General features: G+C 39.9%; 1 protein-coding gene and 1 long non-coding RNA gene across 31 annotated transcripts in view; both read right to left on the bottom strand.

Moving 5' to 3' along the window:
• LOC136850546 (CAP-Gly domain-containing linker protein 1-like) overlaps positions 1-22,763 on the bottom strand; it is a 673,714-nt gene that overhangs the window by 49,599 nt on the left and 601,352 nt on the right. The gene's annotated exons all lie outside the window — the stretch shown is intronic.
• Positions 1,165-4,880, bottom strand: LOC136850550 (uncharacterized). The gene is made up of 2 exons (XR_010856649.1): positions 2,476-4,880; positions 1,165-1,725 (listed from the first exon to the last, which is right to left on the bottom strand). It is a non-coding gene; the product is annotated as an uncharacterized lncRNA (long non-coding RNA).

Below are 22,763 nucleotides of genomic sequence, written 5' to 3'. Positions count from 1 at the left end.
ACAGAAACTATTAAGTTCAAATTCAGTCAATCAAATAAAAACTATTAAGTTCAGATTCAGTCATTCAAACAAAAACTATTAAGTTCAGATTCAGTCATTCAAACAGAAACTATTTAGTTCAGATTCAGTCATTCCAACAGAAACTATTTAGTTCAGATTCAGTCATTCAAACAGAAACTATTAAGTTCAGATTCAGTCATTCAAAATGAAAGCCTTTTTTCAAAACACTCAAAATGCAAACCTCTTTTTCAGAAAGCATTCTTGTAGCCCTTGCTTTGCAGCAGAGACCTTTCCCTCATTACCTGTTTGAACCGTTTCTCTGACTTTTAAAAAAACACGGACAAATTCGCAAAATAAAAACTTGACACCAAAGCAATAATAATGAGTCACACTCACGCTCTCCGGCTATACTCACATTCGACGTGGTTCTCAGCATCCGAGGGCCGCTTTTTCTTCCTCCTGAAGGACGCCCTTTTAGGCAAAGGCGTGCCGTGAGGCGTGGGCGCACGGTGACACGGGGAGCGGGGTCCTGTTCCATTGAGGGGCGCGCAAAGCTCGACTTCAGACTGAGCTGGGGACAGCCTCTTGTGTTTAGCTCTTAACCCGAAACAAGCAAACATGGCTGTGCAAGGCGAGGGGGTTCCCTACTGTTGCAGTAACAAGCACAAGCAATGTAAGCTCTAGTAACCACCTGCGATAACCAAGTTCCTCTTATTTTAATGAACCATTCACTACGATGTCCCCCTTAGAATAAGGCACCAGTCACAACCTAGGCATCTTGGCACTATTCCTTGACTCTCAGGATATCATCAGTCCCTGCATCTGGACAAGTCGCTCTGGAGACAAAAAATATTCTCAAGAATATTCCCGGCGACCTTCAGGAAAGGGAGGGCGTCGTCAGGGTAAGGGAGAGATAGGAAGAAGGTCAGGAAGGAGAAAAGACCTTGCAGGTTTAAAAGAACATGACCAAAGGACACAGAATGACAGAGAGAAAGATAAAAGACAAAGGGCAGGGGCTGGATACAGGTGAAGGAGGAGCGGTTGAGAGGAACAGGGCAGGGATGGGGCAGGTTAGGAAGTGACACGCAAGGGAGGCTCTTCAAGGCTCACTTCACACCGGTTCTTGAAGCGGCGGTGAAGCGGGTCCGTCCGGTTCATCCTCCATCCTTTCGAGTCGGCAAGACCGATCTGGCAGGAGAGACTGGCAGGCACCTCGCACTCACCTCCGGTCTTCCACTTAATGTGTTCCCCTGTAATTCTCCACTTTTTTTTTCTTTCTTTTCCTTTCCTTCGTCCCTTTTCCTTTTTTTATTACAGTCCACTCAAATCATTCAACCATGTGAGCACACCTGCAGATCTCGAGTTACTTCATGAGATTCGTTTCCTTCTCTTCCTTCTCTTCCACAACTAAAAGTCAGTCCATCGATCCATTCCAGATCTTTTATTGTCACTTATTTCTTCACATCATGACACTGAAATTCAGGTACACAGAAAATAAAGTAAGCAATTAACCTGGTTATTCACAATCTTATTCCCGCAACTAAATGACCAGAAAAAACCGTATTCTCGCAAGCAAAATTATGTCCAGAAAACAACCTCATTCTCGCAGCTAAAGGTTCAGAAAAACAACCTTATTCTCGTAAGTAAATGCCCACATCTTATTTTCGCAATTAAATGTCCTTAAAATAAACATTATTGTCGCAACTAAATGTCCAGAAAAACAACCTTATTCTCGCAACTAAATGTCCAAAAACCACCTTATTCTCGTTCAGAAAAAAGAACCGTATTCTATGAATGTCTCTAGGAACTAAATGTCCAGAAAAACAACCTTATCCTTGTAACTAAACGTCCAGAAAAATACCACCTTATTCTCTAACTAAATGTCCAGAGAAACAATTGCATTCTCGTATCAGAAAAAAAACCTTATTCTCACAACTAAACTTCCATAAAAAAACCTTATTCTCGCAACTAAATGTCCAGAAAAACAACCTTGCTCTTGCAAAATGTCCAGAAAAACAACCTTGTTCTTGCAACTAAATGTCCAGAAAAACAACCTTCTCGCAACTAAATGTCCAGAAAACAACCTTCTCGCAACTAAATGTCCAGAAAAACCACCTTATTCTCGTAACTAAAATCCAGATAAACAATCGTATTTTCGTATCTACATGTCCATAAAAACAACCTTATTCTCGCAACTATATGAACAAAAAACAACCCTATTCTCGCAACTATATGAACAGAAAAACAACCTTATTCTCGTATATGTCCAGAAAAACAATCGTATTCTCGTATCTAAATGTCCAGAAAAACAAACCTATTCTCGCAAAATGTCCAGAAAAACAAACCTTATTCTCGCAACTGAATGTCCATGAAAACAACCTATTCTCGTAAAATGTCCAGAAAAACAACCTTATTCTCGTAACTAAAATCCAGAAAAACAACCTTATTCTCGCAACTAAAATCCAGAAAAACAACCTTATTCTCGCAACTAAATGTCCACAAAAACCACCTTATTCTCGTAACTAAATGTCCAGAAAAAAAGAACCGTATTCTCGCAAGTGAATGTCCAGAAAACCTTATTCTAGGAACTAAATGTCCAGAAAAACAACCTTATTCTTGTAACTAAACGTCCAGAAAATTACAACCTTATTCTCTAACTAAATGTCCAGAGAAACAATTGCATTCTCGTATCTAAATGTTCAGAAAAAAACCTTATTCTCACAACTAAATTTCCATAAAAAACCTTATTCTCGCAACTAAATGTCCAGAAAAACAACCTTGCCCTTGCACCTAAATGTCCAGAAAAACAACTTTGTTCTTGCAACTAAATGTCCAGAAAAACAACCTTATTCTCGCAAGTAAATGTCCAGAAAAACCACCCTATTCTCGTAACTAAATGTCCAGAAAAAACCTTATTTTCGGAACTAAATGTCCGGCAAAATCATCTTATTCTTCCAACTAAATGTCCAGAAAAACAACCTTCTCGCAACTAAATGTCCAGAAAAACAACCTTATTCTCGCAACTAAATGTCCACAAAAACCACCTTATTCTCGTAACTAAATGTCCAGAAAAAGAACCGTATTCTCGCAAGTGAATGTCCAGAAAACCTTATTCTAGGAACTAAATGTCCAGAAAAACAACCTTATCCTTGTAACTAAACGTCCAGAAAAATACCACCTTATTCTCTAACTAAATGTCCAGAGAAACAATTGCATTCTCGTATCTAAATGTTCAGAAAAAAAACCTTATTCTCACAACTAAACTTCCATAAAAAACCTTATTCTCGCAACTAAATGTCCAGAAAAACAACCTTGCTCTTGCACCTAAATGTCCAGAAAAACAACCTTGTTCTTGCAACTAAATGTCCAGAAAAACAACCTTCTCGCAACTAAATGTCCAGAAAACAACCTTCTCGCAACTAAATGTCCAGAAAAACCACCTTATTCTCGTAACTAAAATCCAGATAAACAATCGTATTTTCGTATCTACATGTCCATAAAAACAACCTTATTCTCGCAACTATATGAACAGAAAAACAACCCTATTCTCGCAACTATATGAACAGAAAAACAACCTTATTCTCGCAACTATATGTCCAGAAAAACAATCGTATTCTCGTATCTAAATGTCCAGAAAAACAAACCTTATTCTCGCAGCTAAATGTCCAGAAAAACAAACCTTATTCTCGCAACTGAATGTCCATGAAAACAACCTTATTCTTGTAGTTAAATGTCCAGAAAAACAACCTTATTCTCGTAACTAAAATCCAGAAAAACAACCTTATTCTCGCAACTAAAATCCAGAAAAACAACCTTATTCTCGCAACTTAAATCCTGAAAAACAATGGTATTCTCGTATCTAAATGTCCAGAAAAACAACCTTATTCTCGCAGCTAAATGTCCAGAAAAACAACCTTATTCTCGCAACTACATGTCCAAGAAAACAACCTTATTCTCGCAACTAAATGTCCAGAAAAACAATCTTATTCTCGTAACTAAAATCCAGAAAAACAACCTTATTCTCGCAACTTAAATCCAGAAAAACAATGGTATTCTCATATCTAAATGTCCAGAAAAACAACCTTATTCTCCCAACTAAATGACCAGAAAAACCACCTTATTCTCGCAACTAAATGTCCAGAAAAACAATCGTATTCTCGTATCTAACGCCCAGAAAAACAACCTTATTCTCGCAACTAAATGTCCAGAAAAACAGTCGTATTCTCGTATCTAACGCCCAGAAAAACAACCTTATTCTCGCAACTAAATGTCTAGAAAAACAATCGTATTCACGCAACTGAATGTCCACAAAATTGGAAATAAACTCAACGCAAGAGAGAAAAATTCTAACAACTATATGGAAGACTGCATTAGCTTTAAGAAAAATGGCGTCCACTTATCATCGGCGAACACGTAACAATACCAATCTAAGGCTCTACAACGCTACTATAAGCCTCAGAAGGGGCTCCACTGAACACGAGTTGGAGTTTGATTTATACATGAAGGCCGACAAGGACCAACAGCGATGATAGTCCTTCTTAATAAATTGAATAATCGACCTAAAGAGACCATATTCAATCAAACACAGCAATGACAGTTGAAGAAATCCCTTCTCGACGGTATGCCGAATAAAGCAATGCAAGTCTGAAAATAACCCATGTAATCATAAAATAAATGTACTCTCTCTCTATTTCAGTTGCCAAAGAGTGGAGGTGGGGGGTCTCAAACGGTTGGAGGGGGCATGGGTTAGGACCTCGATATACTCAATAAAGAGAAAACAGTGTATTTCATTTCAGGTTGAACTTGCTCCCATCCACTGGTTCAGGACGAAGGGAGCAAGATTCTCTTTCTTCCTATTTGAAATGGCAACACTCGGTAATACTATAGCTGTTAACATCTGAGAAGGAACGCCTCTGGGGAGGACTTTAGGAAATCACAGAATGTTTCAGGGAAATAGTGTGAAATAAATAAACAGCATATCATAAGCAATTGACAAATATTCATGAAAACAAAATACAATATATATATATATATATATATATATATATATATATATATATATATATATATATATATATATATATATATATATATATATATATAGTTTTGTATTTATGTAATACATCTATAAATGACAAACTACTCGTTCTGACCCATTACACCAGGATTCACAGAGAGAGAGAGAGAGAGAGAGAGAGAGAGAGAGAGAGAGAGAGAGAGAGAGAGAGAGTAAATATTCTGTTAAGAAAAACGAATGAATACAGAATGAACTGTAACCACAGAAAGTCAAAACGATAAACCTCTTTGGAATTGCCAATGGAACGAAATTCTTCCGAGGTCGATGCTAGATATTTTGATGGCAACTAGAGCCCACTATACTGACTGCAAAGAGAATCTTCTCTATCTTCACGAAGGACTGCGGCAAGAGAAGACGACGGGCAACCACGCTCTCTCTCTCTCTCTCTCTCTCTCTCTCTCTCTCTCTCTCTCTCTCTCTCTCTCTCTCTCTCTCTCTCAGGCCCCTTCATTTATTTTCCACCCACAGCAGATCGATAAACTCCAGTTATCGATCCTGGGGGTTTCTTTTCGACTGTATACCAAGTATTTCATCCGATGAAACCATCTCCCACCGTGATCATCGATAATTTACAAGAGTGGGAACGAAATTCACGTCAGCCCTTAGCCGAATATCAATTAAAATGTCTCAATATGAAAAAAAACCATGAAAGAATACCCGCGTGTTTCACAATCATTAGCATAAGGAAATCCTACATGAACGACATAAAACTAGGCTTCATAAAATCTCTTTAATCCTGTTTACTAGTCGACAGTTGTAGAAGACTCCAGTTTAACACGCAACCGGGCAAGACTGGCGAGAGTAAATAAAAGAAATGAAAGGTCGGGACTCACAAAAATAAACCCCATTCAATAACAGAAACGCCACGTCTGGGCCAGGCGATGAATCACGCACCGCATGCAGGTAGCAAAAATGTAACCCCAAAAGCACGCCCTCCCAAACCTCTTGTCATTCAAGCAAGTTCTACTGTGTCTTGCGCAGGCAAAATAAGTTATTATTTAAGTGCTCATACCAGCACAGAACCTTCCCTTCGGCAACCCGTCACTGTTCGTTCGTTAGCAATTGCTTTCTACATTCAGTTCCAGAGCCCTCCTCCATTACAGTGAGACGGAAACAGACTCCTTAAGACAAGGAGAAAGGAGGTCACTACTTAAGACTTTGCAGAAAAAACCTGGGGGGTAAATTATGACATTATTTCTCTCTCTCTCTCTCTCATGTACTCGTGATCTTAGGAAAACTCCAAAACGAACCATTATACCAACGTAAACGCATCGACATAAAGAAACGAACCGCCGCCAAACGTCTTGCTTAGCCAACGTGAAATACCTCATCAGAAAGGATGGTGAAATCCTCCGAAGGGTAAAGAGCGAAAACTTTCAGCAAAATTCCCACGCCAACACATCCCTAGCAACTGCCATCGCACTGCTGCCAACCCAGACTTCTCAGAGCTGACGAAAAGCACATGATCCTTGATAGACTCCCCGGAGACTGCGATTCCTTTTTCTAACTGTCTCTCTCCCCTGTGGTCAATAAGAGACCTGAGTCACCCCTCGTGACCCCACCCTGGATTGCTAGCCACGAGGGAGAGACCGTCTTCACGCCAAATTTACCCAGCACAGACATCTCGCTATGCTTCTGATACTTCTGATGCTGTGTACGTGAAAAAAAAGTAGGGAATATTAATGGCTAAGCTATAAGAAGCTCATAAGAAATATTTAAAAATTTATGCGAAATAATCAATGTAAACATTTTCCATAATTGTCGCATTCATGATAATAATAATAATAATAATAATAATAATAATAATAATAATAATAATAATAATAATAATAATAATAATAATAATAATAATAATTTCGACCAAAAGCCGTTACGAAAAAATGACAACAGCCAATGACAAACCTAAATGGCAAACGTAGCGGAAAAACATATTTTTTCCATGCAATCTCGTAACACTCCCACGTCTAGCAAAGGAAAATAATATCTACTTGACATAAGATTAACCCATTTTTAATTTAAAAACGTCAGGGAGTTGCAGCGCCCACAGCGCCGACTGCAAAGCGAGGAGGGAATTCTGCACGTTCAGTCTCCCCCCGACGCAGGCAGCTGAAGCACCACCAGCAGCACGAGGAAGCGTGAAGCGGCGGAATCCAGAACCTAATCAAGTATAAATAACGTCGGTGACGAAGAAGCTGTAAAACAAGGCGGAGACAGACACAAAGCAAAATGCAGCAATGCGGCAACAAAAACTCGCAGTCTCGGCCCAACCTAACAGGAGTTTAATGAGAAGAGCCCAAAACGAACGGCTCCAGAGAGAGAGAGAGAGAGAGAGAGAGAGAGAGAGAGAGAGAGAGAGAGAGAGAGAGAGAGAGTGGAATGTCCTTGCTTTTTCAATCTTCATTTCCTTTATACGTTTCATTATCGTTTTCAAAACCCTACCATCTACTGCAGGTGGACCTGAATGTATGTTGATCCACTGGCTCTGCATTTTCATTCAACGGAGAGTTTTGCCCCCCTGCCAGTCACAGACACAGTCGCTTTCTCTAAATCAACTTCATCGCTAATCTGATTTCAGAATCATTTAACGCAGACTTTAACAGTCAGCTACGTCAACTGCCTTTCCTCAGTTCCGGAATTAGCTGAATCCATTCAACTCCTTCACTGCAAGACGTACTTCGTTCTCAATTACTCACATGCTAAAGATTTGACCAATTCGTCCCTGTTAAGAAGAGTCTTATCCAGATACTGCAGCTCTCTGATCCTAAATGAAATAACCAAGGCTCGACCGCATTCAGGCAGGTATGCGTTCAATCATTTAATTTTCTATATACTGTACCAAAGTTATGAAAACTCACAGTAAGATTCAAGAAAATTCATGCAAGGTGTGGGAATATTTTGGTGCAACGCTAGCACCTCTGGATCACACCCCATCCCCCCGCCCTCTCTCTCTCTCTCTCTCCATAAGTTGATTGATCAATGGTAAGGGTGGGGGTGGGTGGGGTAGTAGTGCCTTGGGTGGACGGGGATGCCATCTGCAAAATGACAACACCACCCTCCCTAAATTCGTCGTGTGTGTGTGTGTGTGTGTGTGTGTGTGTGTGTGTGTGTGTCTCGCTCACAATCCCCATGTCACATCTTTGCTCCGTTATCAGAAAAGAATGATGCTTTTCATAACTTCACTTTTTTTATATACCATACCACCACGCTTCGCAACCCGAAGCACAAAAAAGGAATATCAACAGATATGTTTCAAAACATCAATGAAACTCGAGAAAAACGTACAAATGCATCTCTCTCATAATTTTTTTTGAAGGGCATAAGAGACAATGGTCAGTTTCTAATCAATATTTTTTGGTGGTATTGAACGAGTGAAAACGGTCAGTTTCTACTCTAAAAGACTTTTCATTTAGCCTGGAGAGAAACTATCTTGAGTTCGAACCTACACACACAAGTAGGAAGGAAATAGCAAGGCATCTTTATTTGTTCCAGATATACAGGTCGATTATTTCTTCTGCTTTCGGAACCTCCATAATGTTCATTATGGATACATTAAGTATATGTAATGTAAAGGACAAGGCTAGGGAAGCTCGCCTGAGATACTATGGCCATGTAATAAGAAGAGAGGAGGTGGAACCAATCAAGAGAGCCAAGAACATGCCAGTGATGGGGAGGAGGATTGTGGGAAGTCGCCGGATAAGATGGAGGGATGTGGTGAGGAGAGTTAAAAAGTTAAGTATACCTTAGTTTTACCAGACCACTGAGCTGATTAACAGCTCTCCTAGGACTGGCCCAAAGGATTAGACTTATTTTACGTAACTAAGAACCAATTGGTTACTTTAGCAATGGGACCTGCAGTTTACTGTGGAATCCGAACCACATCATAGCGAGAAATGAATTTCTATCACCAGAAATAAATTCCTCTAACTCTTCATCAGCTGGCCAGGGAATCGAACTCCGGCCCAGCGAGTGCCAGTCCGCAGCTCTACCGACTCACCCAACGAAGAGCTGTGGTGAGGAGAGATATGGGTGAGGTGGGACTTGGGGAAGAAGAAGCAAGGAACAGAAATAGATGGAGAAAGATGACTCGAGTGGCCGACCCTCCTTGCTATACAGTGGGAATTATAAGGTCGAAAGAAGAAGAAGAACCCCAATGTTTACAATAGCTAAGCATTAAAACGGGTTATTTCCTGGTGGCATTTTGATAAAACCTTAAGTTCCTCGTTGGGAGGTGGGTACAGTTCTTAGCTAGCACGTTGCTGGCACAGCGTTCGATTTCCCAACCGGCCAATGAAGAATTAGAGGAATTTATTTCTGGTGATAGAAATTCATTTCTCGTCATAATGTGGTTCGGATTCCACAATAAGCTGTAGGTCCCGTTGCTAGGTAACCAATTGGTTCTTAGCCACGCAAAATAAATCTAATCCTTCGGGACAGCCCTAGGAGAGCTGTTAATCAGCTCAGTGGTCTGGTTAAACTAAGGTATACTTAACTAAACTTTCTAAGAATTTCCTCTCAAAACCCAGTATCTGAGGCGACTGCCCTGCGACAGACAAGCTCAGAAAACGCGGCCAATAGAATGACGTCATTCTCGACACCTGAAAGTTCCCCTGGGCGGCTTTATGTATCGGCCTCGACAGGCGTCGCCGTTAACTGAAATTTACGACGTCATAATTAATTGATTTCTGTAAAACATGATCAATTAACAACTTTGAACCTGCCAGAGGCCGGTGACATATGTATGGAGGAAAGGAAAGGAATATATAAGACTTAGGCCAACGGCCAAGCGTTGGGACCTATGAGGTCATTCAGCATTGAAACGGAAGTTGAGAGTAGAAAGGTTTGAAAGGTGTAACAGGAGGAAAACCTCAAAGCAGTTGCACTATGAATCAAGAAAGAGAATATGAAAGGAGGTACAGTAAAAGCAATGAGATCGGTTGCAGCTAGGGGCCGAAGGAACGCTGCAAAGAACCTTATTAAGTAATGCCTACAGTGCACCGCGTGAGGTGCACCGACGGCACTAACTCCCTACTATGGCAAAACTCTTGCATACACGCGCAATCTTCCGTTCGTGTGTGTATGAAAGAAATGTAATATTGCAAAGTGAATCTCAGTTTTTAAACCTCGACAAAACTAAGAAATAACCAAAGCCACACAAGCAAACCTCGTCGAGGCCGATGATCTAATCAGCAGAGGAAGGCGTGCTTCAGCAAAGATTAAATATATAAAATGCCAAGAGCAATCGCAGGGTGCTATCTTCGGCACTCCCACATGGGTATAATAGAGCACTGGTACCTCGCCAGACACTTGACATCTATATGACATAACAGATACACCTTTCATGCCAAGTCTAGGAACCCAAACAAATTGGAGTTAGTCACGCTGGCTGCTTCAGACAAAGTATTAATAAGGTATACATGCGTCCTAAAACATATAGATATATAATGCAACTACTCTAAATCATACGTCTTAAACACCTGTCAATCTCCGTCAGAAAAAATCGACACATAGACTTGAGGGTAAAATCCTCCTGACCATCGCCGACGTAGCAAAGATACTCAACAGCGCAAGAACTCCTTATCGGATATTCAATATTCATACAAAAACTTCGCTCTTAATGTGGAATAGGGCTTCCCGGGTGAAGGAAAACCAAATCCTGCTTGTTTACAAAGACAGAAATGCTTAGGCAACTCCCCTACAACCTCAAATATACCTTACCTAAAACGCCACCTAACTCAGGGCCAAAGTAAACACATCCTGTGTATTTTCTGATGCTCCCTTTTCCACAGAAGAGTAATAAATTCAGCCATACTTATTTTACAAGGGGACAGCTCCACCAAGGATTAAGATGTCTTTTTTTTTCTTCCTGAAGACTTTCAAAATAAACTGACAGCTAATGGACGTCGTATAAACACACAACACATGGTCCCCCAATATCGTTAGGAAATCTAATAATATTCTCACTTTAATGTCTCCTCGTGTCCTGGTGCTGATTTTCGGTGGAAAAAGTGCATTCACTGCCAGATGACATCTCTCTCTCTCTGAGTAAGAGAGAGAGAGAGAGAGAGAGAGAGAGAGAGAGAGAGAGAGAGAGAGAGAGAGAGAGAGAGGACCTGTTCCTTTAATAATAATAATAATAATAATAATAATAATAATAATAATAATAATAATAATAATAATAATAAGAAGAAGAAGAAGAAGAAGAAGAAGAAGAAGAAGAAGAAGAAGAAGAAGAAGAAGAAGAAGATTTAAATAACTAGAAAAAATGTATTCCCACAATCATCATTAAACAATGGACAACAAGACGTGCCCTGCTTTCACATTAAGCTGAAGTGTTTCAAACAGTGAGGCTCATTTATCCAGGTCCCTGGATTCCGAAGAAGTCCGGGATCCATAAAATATAAACAACTGCAATACCATTACCGTTAATTTTAGAATTACTTGGCACCTGGACAGGTAAGGGGGCTTCGTTCACAAGATGGTGGAAGAAATTCTTGCTACACATCAAACAAGACATTAGTGGAAATAATGCAATACATCTGTAAACGTGTTCTTACGTGGATCTATGTCGACTGGTTTTGAAATAAGTATTGCAAGAACGATTGCAAAATCCAGTTGAATTCTTCAACATTGGCTAGAAGAACTGCAACTACCTTTGTTAAAATTATTTTTGACACATGCCAAGTAAAACTCGGTGGGCTATATTCAAAACAAGAGATACAATTCCCTTAAGAATATGGCGTATACCTCAACTGAAATTAATATGGGGAAAATATATATTTATTTACTCACAATACGCTCGAAATTGAAGCTAAATGCTTGGCGCCACTATTCGCTTTAAAAGCAAATGCATCGAAGTGAGAGAATGAATCAGTGTGATCTTAAAACATGGATTCCACCCGCTATATTCAAACCACCAACTTACACGTGTACACGAGGCTTTCTCGATGCTAAGAATAAAGAATATTCTTGAGAAAAAATCAAGGAAACGGAAAAAAAAGAGGGAAAAGTCAGGGAAAACCTAAATATCAGTTAACCGGCGTTACGGTGACGACTAAAGAATTGGGAAGTTGGTGCCCCACCTGGCTGTTTGAACTAGACAACCTCTCATGAGACGTAGGGGATGAGGGGTGCCTCTCTCTCTCTCTCTCTCTCTCTCTCTCTCTCTCTCTCTCCCTTCACTATCCTCATGTGTCCCTATAATAAGTATGATTAATACATGACGTCACACTTATTAACAGCCCTGTGCTATTTCGAGTTACCGCTGTTATTAGATTACGAAATATCCTGAGAGAGAGAGAGAGAGAGAGAGAGAGAGAGAGAGAGAGAGAGAGAGAGAGAGAGAATCCCTATCTATTTATCTTTTTATTTCCATTGTTTTTTTAAAAACAGCCTTCCACTTCCTGTCATTCAAGGATGTTTTATCTACTGCTCTTACGCTCTCCTACAGAACAGCTCTTCGATTCGAACCGACATTCTCCCCTCAAAGATGACAGGTGTAAATATAACACTGCTTTGGAACACTGTCAGAATTCACGCGACTTCACTCCACTGAATAAAGCAAATTTTGCCCTTTTATCCTTTTCAGTCATATGTTATTAACACCAGCACAATGTCTAAGCCGCCCTGCTTATACACACACATCTGGAAAAGAAACTTTCTGCTTTACCGGCAAAAGAAGTAACAACATCCTGTTTACAAGCCCGTACTTGATTAGGCTACCCAATTCGTTCAAGTTGCTGTTAAAAATGGAACTCCTTGATAGCTTCTCATTCCAGACTTAGGTAATTATCGGGCGTTGGTTGTCAAAAGAGTTATATAGTTACATTCTGCAACCATTTCACCTGACCTTGCTACACCCCTGACACGCCTTAGAACTTCAACCCCGCCATGTTATCCACTTGAGTGCCAGTCCTGAAGATTACAGGCAGCTCTCTGAACCCTCCCCGTAGGTAGGGGGGTAGTACCGTCAGTGTACCTCGTGCGGTGCATTGTAGGCATTACTTAAGGTTCTTTGCAGCGTCCCTTTCGGCCCCTAGCTGCAACCGCTTTCATTCCTATTACTGGACCTCGGTTCATATTCTCTTTTTTCTTACTTTCCGCCATCTCATAACAACTGCTTTGAGGTTTTCTTCCTGTTACACCTTTCAAGCTTTTCGACTGTTAATTTCTGTTTCAGCACTGAACGACCTCAAGTTCCAGGGCTAGGCCTTTGGCTTAAATTCTATATTCTTTCCTCTAATCCCTCCCCAAAAAGGACCGGCATCCTACACAATAACATGAGATTTGTCTTAGCCTGGATAATGCATGTCATTTCTCTCGATTCCATCTAATGCCTAACTTTCCCGAAAGATTCGGCAAGAGGAAGGAATACGAAATGAAATAGGTTTTGAATATTCTGGGCCCTAGCAACGTCCCCAATGATAACGGTATTTACAATGTGTGCCAAAAGCCTAGTTATCACACTTGGCACCTGAAGGGCGAGAGAGAGAGAGAGAGAGAGAGAGAGAGAGAGAGAGAGAGAGAGAGAGAGAGAGAGAGAGAGAGGACACCCAACAGACGGGCATGAAAAGACTGTCGATGAATACGAATGCTGATCAAAATACTACATTAACCAACAGAACTGTCTGGTGAAAGGAATGAATTATTCATAAATAAATATATACTTATATAACGAGGGCAGATACAGAAAGCACTAGAACAACGTAATCGAATTGGCTGCTGTCGTCGGGCATATAATACCCACGAAACAGGGCAACAAAAAAGGAGCAAAGGCGACGGAATCCTTTCTTCCTTTCATTCCAGGACACAGGACATCCTCTCCAGTTGCGTCGCTCCGGCGAATTTTCCCAGACAGCATAACCTACTCAACCAGCATCTGCAGCAATAAAGAGAAGAGTATTTTCTCTCTCCCATTCTCTTCTACGTCCGCCAATGGCAAGATGATTCCTGCCTCGACTAAATATGGCGAGGAGATATGAAACCCTTTTTACATACCTTGGCCTCCAACGTTATTCCATCTTAATCAGACGTATCTGAGACATATCCTCTCCCCTCAAATTCGTGCTCATTACCAGACCTTCTTCCCAGAGATCCCGCCCATTTCATGTTACGCCCACCAGATTTATCGCCGCTCTTCACACGGTGGGCGTCAATTGCACACAATCATGAGTGGTCTTCTCAAGACTTTGTTATCCGACCTAGCTATGGACAGACTTTCCATAGAAGTATCCCCAAGCTAAAAATCCCATTATACATACATATATATATATATATATATATATATATATATATATATATATATATATATATATATATATATATATATATATATATATAAAACAATTTTCGTACGCGCACACACAAAAATCATGATATTAAGTCACATCACACCACAGCAAATCCGTGTAATTTGAAGCCAGTTCGTGGAACTCCACAAAAATACCCAAAATTACTTTCAGAGAGAGAGAGAGAGAGAGAGAGAGAGAGAGAGAGAGAGAGAGAGAGAGAGAGAGAGAGAGAGAGATCCCTTGACTCACTCCATGTATCCATATGAAGTGTACTAGTGGTCAAAATCCCCGCTACAAACATTCAAGCAGAGCAAAGATTCACAGATACAGAAGGAAACTCTTCGTGTTCACTTTGGTGAAGTTTGATGATACGGAAATCATTACCTTTTGGGCATCTAGTCGTGCGTAAGAAATACTTTTTGCAACTTCTGCACATTATGTAGGCAAAGTGACAACACTGACAGATTAAAGCGGACCGGTTACATCTAAAATGATCAAACATGTTTGGCTCAACGCCTGCAAAAGGAATGTAAAACCAGTGGCAACAGGAACAGAAATTCAACCCAAATTAACCACGGCGTTCCATTTGCTGAAAAGGAGTAAGCAAATTAAAAGCCCCTATTTTATCTCCTCGCAGAACCCGCAAAAGCAATCTCATTTTCCGTCCGTCCAAAGAAAAATTGCCGTGACGAATTCTGCAACATCACCTGCGAAGAAGACTAGGCTGCAAGGGATGAGGTCTCCGTTCGCACCTCTTCCTCTCCAGCCTTCTTTTCTAGGAAGTTAACGGCGCTCATTTCCACCTCAACAGACTCCGGCGCATGATTCTGCAAACTTACATTCTCGAAAATTAAATTCTCCACACCGGCAATGATACTGAATGTCAATTCCTCATTGTAAACAGAGTATGTCCTCTTGACAGCGCTTAACACGCCATTTCCCCACAGATTTCTCTTTTTAATCAAACTCCTTTTCCACTTGGGAGTGGGGTGATGCAAGTGTGTATGTATGTATGCATGTATATAAATTATATACGAATGAATTTTATCACATCACCGTGACTCATATACTTGTTAGCCGTGTGGTTTAATGCGCGTCACTGTAGTCCTGAGTTCTTGTCTTCCGTGGTTCGAGCCCACGAGACGACGAACTTATTATCAACTAAAAAAATTCCCCTTTGGGCAACATATATGAAAATATATTATTTCCGAGGTACAGCGAATTGGATATTAAAGGATGTTTGTAGCTTAATGCCTGAGTGTGTGTGTGTGTGTGTATATGTATAGGCTATATATATGTGTGTATATAATGCCTCGCTTACTATAAATTCAAGAACTCTGGAGTAAAAATTACTACGGATAGTTCTGCATACTGAATAGCAACTAAATGCGTAATTTACGAAAGTAAAGTATAAAGTTTTTCTTACTTATCCCAAAACGAAGTGTGATGCCAAACTTTAAAAGCTACTTTCTCGTGAAGAAATTTGACCTAAGATGACAAAGAAAATGTACTATCTACAATTTTCCGGAGTGAAGATGCATTTCACACAAAGTGTCAGCCGGTAAAGTACATGAAGGTGTCATATATAAAATTTATTTTGATATTAAACTTTCTGTGACCTCCCCACTACCCTCCCGGTCGCAAATTCCTGAGATGGATGCTAGTATTGCACCAGCCCCGGTTTTTTTGCCATGCCCCTGGGTTAGGTTAGATTATATTGGGTTATGTTACATTGGTACCACCATGGTTAATTTGGATGTGAGAAACAGAGATAATTTTCAAAAAAATCCTATGGTTAGTTTTAAAGATTTGGGGTCCAACTTTTTTCAGGGAAAGGTCGGCCCGATACTCGGTTACGTCTCGGGAAAAAGCCACCCGGTCTTATCTCCTTTGAAAATGCCATCCTTTAGAAAACCGAAACGAAAAAAAAAGACGAAAAATAAAAGCCAAGGGTAACGAGAGCATGATAACTGAAGGCTACTCTCTCTCATAACCACATTGACATCGAATCCACTAACGGTTTGCAGACACAGCTGTCGGGGGAACGCAGACACTGGGGCGAGATGAAAGGTCAAGTTTTCAAATCAAACTTAACTGCTCTTATTGCATGTCTTAAGAACCTCATTAATAACTCCACAAAGCAACAAACGTCAATATATGGTGACAACGACTTATCGTAATAAAACCTTGAAATACCGTTTTCGTCGTGTTGTCGTTTGTGACAAACATCGGAAATATATATATATATATATATATATATATATATATATATATATATATATATATATATATATATATATATATATATATATATATATATGAATGGTCTTCAGTGGCCACACCGGCGTATATGCGAGAATCACTGTAGCCTCATTCACTTAATAAGCTTTGCTTTAAAGTATTTAGGAGCCAATAACGGTCACTGCATAATACAAAGTTAACCTTATAAATAATCACACTGCTTTAACACTCAAAGCGGCGTGGCGACAATTATCATTTATAAAATAAACTGAGTAATAAATGCATTAGGTAATTCTTCGTCGAGGTATTTTATGACGCAAGCTCAAGAAATACTTGTGGACATGTCGGAACCCCAAAAAGAGTACGTCAATGCAAAACCAGCATTTTATAAAAAAAACATACATAAACTATTTGTAATGAATGAAACATACTATTTGTAATGAATTCATATACACATGGAGAGAGAGAGAGAGAGAGAGAGAGAGAGAGAGAGAGAGAGAGAGAGAGAGAGAGAGCATTTTCTGGAATCCATTGCGTGATTTTCGTAACATGACAGAGAGGCCTACCAATTGTCCAGCCCCGCAGAAACTGGCCACCCTCCCTCCAAGGATTCTTCACACTCTCCATTCAGTCATTCTCACCAACCGTTACCGTTCCATTCTGGTCCATCTACCATTCTTTGGGGGTAGCTGGCAACATTCACCCGAAATCCCGAATAGCAACCACCCACCCCACCGGCCCACCGGGTCACAAATCGGCAACAGTGGCAGACTCCAGGGGTCACCTCTGTCAGCCCATAGGGTTTCCCGGTTAAGTAACACAATTCAACTTGCCGTTTTAATATTTTACATACCTTATTATTCATTTATTAATTTGTTTATCTGTTTTTCTTGTAACTAATCTCCTCTTTCCGTATTTACCATTTTTACTTTCTGTTGCTTCTTTCGAATGAACACCATAATATTCTTTGGAAGCTTGGCTTTCACCCCCCAAGTGGGCTTGTTCCATATGAATAGGTTTCATCTTCCGAATAATAATAATTATTATTATAATGCAGCGCAAGAAGCCGTTCTTATCTAAAGTAAGTTCGTGAGGAGTAAAGTCGGCCACACAGCCTTTTAGATACATTTCAGAACGATCGATATTCTGTCATTCTTATCTAACGCTACCATCGGAACCCCGTCTGCTGACCTCAGCGATTTTCGGCGTGAATTGACAACGCGCGAAAGAAGGAACTTAAAAAATAAAAAAAAAAAAAAAAAGCGCATATGGTCAATCCCATATTTTTTGAAGAGGTCAAAACAAGATGCTTTCAACCAAAGGTCACTTCTCAAATGCATCTCATCATGTAATAAAATGACTGCGAACTGTAACTGCCTCGACATTATGAAAACATCGTAGGCAAGCTTTGGCTGTCCCACGCGCGCACACACACATAAACACACACACACGTATGTGTATGTATATATTAAAAATATATATAATGCAGTCAGCACAACATTCAAGACACAACTGCGAAGCACGTTAAATGAAAGTGTTTTGATTAGATCATTAGACAATGTAAGCTACACCATGAAATCTCTACATTAAATATCACAGGGAACGACGTATATGCTGAAATCAGGTAATTCAAATACGCCTTACATATATTATATATATAATATAAATATATAATTATATCTATATCTATCTATCTATCTATCTATAAGGCGGTTAGGGGACCTTCAGCTGTAAGTTATGTCTCTGTTGACATAAGCTGTGAGTTACTACCTAACGGCTGAGTCGCACAACGGCAGGGATTACTTCTGGCTACGAGTCCCATCTCGCTTTACAGCGGGGAGAATATCTACTGGAGCCAACCACTCTAAGGGCGGGGAGGGGAAGGGTATGGTTCCATTTAAAATGTTTATTTGCAGCTTCTCGAGTTTCATAGATTTCAAGAATGGGATCATTAGATTACGAGCGCACACAGTTATATAAATATATACACAATATAATATACACAATGTCTGGACACGCGAATGCGCGCATTTACTTTGCTGAGGAACAGGTTCATTAAGTCATTAACTTCAACCATTAACCAATATGGTATTGTAATTAACGCTGTGCATTCGTTTCTCCAACACTTCCAAAACCGGGAGGAGGAAAAAGAAGGGACAGTAATAACAGCCCAGTATATAAACAAACTCTGCAATATGTGCAGAGGTGAAACAGGGGGGAGGGGGGGCCAATGTGAACACGGGAAGAGATAGGGGGCGGAGGATAGACAAGCCAGCGGATAAGAGATAATTGCGGACAGGAAATCCAAAGACGGTTCTAACTACTTAACGAGGGACCCTTAAGGAGTTTGCAGGTGAGACCAGGATGTAGAATGAATAATGAAGGAAATTCACACACACACACACACACACACACACACACACACACACACACACACACACACACACACAGAGAGAGAGAGAGAGAGAGAGAGAGAGAGAGAGAGAGAGAGAGAGATGAGTCTTCCCAAGTTGGGCCAATATTGCCAATTCAACCTATTTACGTCTGAAGACAGCCCAAGAACACCCAAAAGGTTAACCACACCACGTACAACGGTGCACCAAGAAAAACTTTTCAGTGCAATGATGCAGCAGTTTCATTAATTTATTTTAAGAAAAAAATAAAACTTTACATGATTTGGCAGATCAAGAGTCAAGATTTGCAAACGCACAAGAAGTAAGGCGAGTCATTCAAAAGCCAGTACTTTCATCAACTCAAAACAAATGAAATATTGACAATTAAAAAAAATCACATTTTCCTCTTTTTAAAATTTGCATTTTCACTTTTCTCCCACAAAAACTTTTAGTCGGCACACATCATCGTAACGAATTTCAAGAACTTCAGATACACTTCTTATTCTCGACGACGATGAGCTTAGCGTTCATAGTTTCCTTTCATAAATGCAATAACCACACGAACAGTTCTAGTCCACAAAGTTACCAATACTTGAACGACGTCCGACTTGCCGGGAACATGCCCGTCTCTGGCGACCAGAACCATCGTCATCCCTCTCCGACCCGCAGACCTCGCTGCCAGGTACCTCTGAGCAGGAGTCGTACTGCATTGGGGTGGGGGGAGCACATTTCCCCCCCGAAAAACATAATAAACTAATGGCATTCGATCCTCATGTTGATGATGAGGACTATAAATTGTTTGAGCACATCAAGTTGTTCTTTAATTAAAAAGTGGCGATAGAAATTCAGTTTTCGGTCACTTATCTTCTGAGCCCTCCCCTGGGGGCAAGAGAAAATTGCCTCGCATGGGTTGATGAGTTTCTCACTGTTTTTCATTACAGTGTCAGCTACGCTTCCTTCTCATAAAGAAATAGACATAAGCATACACCAAGAGCTTAGATCTAGCAAGACACACAAAACAAGTAACAGCTTCAGGCAGCATGCAAAGGTAAAGAGAGATCGTGCGTCTGGCAAGGCTGTCTTGACCCCTTAACAGAGGGCAGACCTCACCGGTGGAGACCTCAACGCACAGCTTTTTGCTTCTCATTCAGATTTCATTGTAGATGATTCTACTTCAATTGTAAAAGCGCTTAATTTTGATATAAAAAAAAGGATATAAAGTCTCTTTTTCCCCAAAGTATTAAAGCAATCTTATTTTGCGTTGAAGCTACACACACACACACCTGTTTTAATCAAGTTTTACAAAATTACAATAATGGCTGGGGAACAACTTACAAACTAAACGAAAAATCACAAAAAAAATATGTTGGACTTACGAAGCAGATCCGTTCATTACTCCTGAGAGAGAGAGAGAGAGAGAAAGAGAGAGAGAGAGAGAGCGAGAGAGAGAGAGAGAGAAAACACACTTTCTCATCGTCTGAGCCGCGACCGGACGAACCACACGGTACATCCTCCAACATTTCTACCGCCACCGGTAACCTCCCAGAGCGAAGCTTTATCGGACGGCAGCGGCAGCAGCATCAGCCCTATTAGCAAGGGCTACTTCCGCCACCATACACGGTCGCCACTGGAAGGCGGCAGCAGCTGCAGCAACAGCAGCATTAGTGATAAAAGGCGCACCTGTTTCAACTGACGCTGTCAAGTGTTTTCGATCCGACAATCGTCTTAATTCAACTAACAAGGTTCGTTCAACTTGTTACGGTGTAAGGTGTATGTTTGTGTGTATATAATATGTATATATTATATGTATATAAATATATAATAATATATGTGTGTGTGTATATACATAAACACACCTACACACACACACATATATATATATATAAATATCAACATAATTACGTGTGGAACAGACATAAATTTCTGACTCACATCAGGATCGAACCCAGGTCTTTCAAACGAAAGACCAGAGCGCCTGGTTGGCAGCGCTCTGGTCTTTCATTTGAGAGACCAGGTTCGATCCTGATGTGAATCAGAAATATATATATATATTATATAAATATATATATACATATATATATATATACACACTGCGTTGTGTGTTTGTGTGTTTATGTACGTACAATGAAAAAGACATATGAGTATGTGTGTGCATTAACAGAGAAAAACAAAACTCCAACAACAAAGTCTGCACAAAATTACAATGTAAACGCCCGAGAAAAAAGCAAACCACGAGATGTATTGGGAAATGACGCTAGCAAACCGAATTGCAGGAGAGGAAGGCAGTAAACATGCAAGCTGTCGCAAAACACCTGAATCAAGAGCAGAAAGTGAAAGTATAACAGAGGAACAGAGGAAATAAAGTCATGAAATATACATTCAGAACATGGCGGGGTATCAAAAGGTATATATATGCTAGGATCTCTTCGAATTAAAAATTATGTTCCTCTGTCAACTTAAAGTGTCATGATTCCTGTTGTATTAAAAACTGACGTGAACCTATATAAAAGTTTTCCATACATATTAAATTCATTATATTGTTTGATGGATCAGTTTATTTTGCAGCAATAGATGGCAAGGAATTACACGTAAAAATGTCAAAATGTAAGATGAAATTCCCGTCAAATGTTTCCCTGTCCCCTTTCCACCTAAGGAAAAAAAAAGTCATGTATTATGTGACAATACAAAACTCATATCAATAATGCCGAAGCCAAATACACAAAGAAATTATTATATATTAGTAAACTCATGGACCTAGATATTAACATGAAGAAGATTTAATTAAACATAATGACAAATAACCATAAAAAATATTCAGAAAAAAATCACCCACAAATGAAACCAGAGAAAGGTTTCCATAGACAATTAAGAAATAAGTAATATACTAACAAGCGAATTCAGAACAGTCAAAAGTGGTATTCAAAATAAGAAACAAGTAAAAAATGCGCCCAAATTTCTTCGTCGCATTCGAGTTTTCCGTACAGCCGCCACAGCGTATAATCAAGGCCATCGAAAACAGATCAATCTATCTTTCTGTGGTCGCGGTATAATGCTGTATGAACCGCGGCCCATGAAACTTTAACCATGGCCCGTTGGTGGTTTATCCTATATCGCTGCCAGAAGCACGATTATGGCTAACTTTAACCTTCGATGAAATAAAACCTACTGAGGCTAGAGGGCTGCAATTTGCTATGTCTGATGCCTGGAGGGTGGATGATCAACATACCAATTTGCAGCCCTCTAGCCTCAGTAGTTTTTAAGACCTCAGGGCGGACAGGGGATAAGTGCGGACAGAAAAAGTGCGACCGGGCAGACAAAGCCGGCACAATAGTTTTCTTTTACAGAAAGCTAAAAAAAAAAAAAAAAAGTGATGATAAAGGAGCTGTCACATTCTAAACCCAAACAAGCCGAACCCAACGAGATATCTGACCCAAACGAACGCAACACTATAACACAGAGAAACACTGACTACACTCTTACCTCTCACACTGTAGTGATTCGCAAATCGTGGGGGAAACAAGACGCGTGAGAGTTGGAGGCCGGTCGCCAGGGTGAAATTAGCATCCGAAATTTTAAAGTTTCTCTTTGATACATCAAATTCTTAGAAGGAATTGGAAATGATGACAATAGTTACTTGCGTCCAGAGACTGCTTGGAAATCTGAAAATATATATATATATATATATATATATATATATATATATATATATATATATATATATATATTTATATATATTATATATATATATATATATATATATATATA

This window comes from Macrobrachium rosenbergii, chromosome 22 (assembly GCF_040412425.1).
Source record: "Macrobrachium rosenbergii isolate ZJJX-2024 chromosome 22, ASM4041242v1, whole genome shotgun sequence".
Lineage (NCBI taxonomy): Eukaryota > Metazoa > Arthropoda > Malacostraca > Decapoda > Palaemonidae > Macrobrachium > Macrobrachium rosenbergii.
This window is presented reverse-complemented; position numbering and strand designations above follow the sequence as displayed.